Source organism: Aptenodytes forsteri, unplaced genomic scaffold, assembly GCF_000699145.1.
Source record: "Aptenodytes forsteri isolate BGI_AS27 unplaced genomic scaffold, ASM69914v1 Scaffold82, whole genome shotgun sequence".
NCBI classification, from domain to species: domain Eukaryota; kingdom Metazoa; phylum Chordata; class Aves; order Sphenisciformes; family Spheniscidae; genus Aptenodytes; species Aptenodytes forsteri.
The window spans coordinates 11,338,976-11,339,911 of NW_008795490.1; the positions used below are offsets into that span (position 1 = coordinate 11,338,976).

General features: G+C 61.0%; 1 protein-coding gene across 9 annotated transcripts in view; it reads right to left on the reverse strand.

Moving 5' to 3' along the window:
• EYA4 (EYA transcriptional coactivator and phosphatase 4) overlaps positions 1-892 on the reverse strand; it is a 160,780-nt gene extending 159,888 nt beyond the window's left edge. For all 9 annotated transcript variants that reach the window (XM_009281506.2, XM_009281505.2, XM_009281504.2 and 6 more), the window contains exon 1: positions 554-892. The gene's annotated coding sequence lies outside the window, so the exon portion shown is untranslated. The remainder of the gene's footprint in view (positions 1-553) is intronic.
• Between the last annotated feature and the right edge of the window lie 44 nt (positions 893-936).

The window sequence follows — 936 nt, forward strand, 5'->3', positions numbered from 1 at the left end:
TCCCGTCTCGCCCAGGCGGGCCGGCATCCCCCCGTCTGCTCGCGGGGCGCAGCCCGGGCCCCCCATTTCCGCCGCTACCGGGGTGGCCGGGAGGCGCAAGCGGGGAACAATGCGATGGCAGCCGGCACGACTTGCGCCTGTCTCGGGGCTTACCCCAGCAGCCACGGTAACAGCCGGGGGTGAGGGCAAAACGGCAGGGACTGTCACCTGGAGAGAGGCAGAAAGTCCGGCTGGACGGGCAAAGCGTCACCCCGTCCGCACCGGAGACCAGGTTTTTTGCAACTAAACTCGCGTGGGGCCAGGGGCGAAAGCCCGTCTCTGCCCCGCGGTGGACGGCTCCGCTGCTCCTTCCCATCACGTTTGTTTTACAGCAACTTTTTTTTTGTCATCGGACCGACACGAAAACAATGCTAAGTAAACCCTAAACACAAGCACACGCACACACCCATCTCCACGGACACATGCACATGCGACAGGGAACCGGTTTCCTCCACCTCCGAACAGAAGGGGTGGGAGGGAGACTCGGGGACGGGGAAGTCAGAGAGACACTCACCTTCTCGCTGCCGGGATACGCCGCTACCTTTATTTTAGGGCTGCTCCTTATTTATTTATTCTCGTCCCTTCTCCGAGCCGAGGTTCCCCTTTTGCACCGTTCCTCTGGCAAAAACAGGACATCCCCTCTGCAAGTCCCCCCCCCTTTCTCCACACACAAATAAAGCGCAACGCGGAGCAAAACGGGAGGGGAGACTTGGGGGGGGGGGGGGAGATGGAGGAGGAGGCTGGTACGGGAGAAGCCAAACACTGCTAGCACTTCAGCGAGCGCAACTAGTTGCCTCTCACGCACAGGCACGTAGAAAGCTTTCCTGGCAAGGGACTGGACTTTGCTAAGAAAAGGTAACCCCCCCCCCCCCAAAAAGGTCGTCCCGGGAGCGGCGA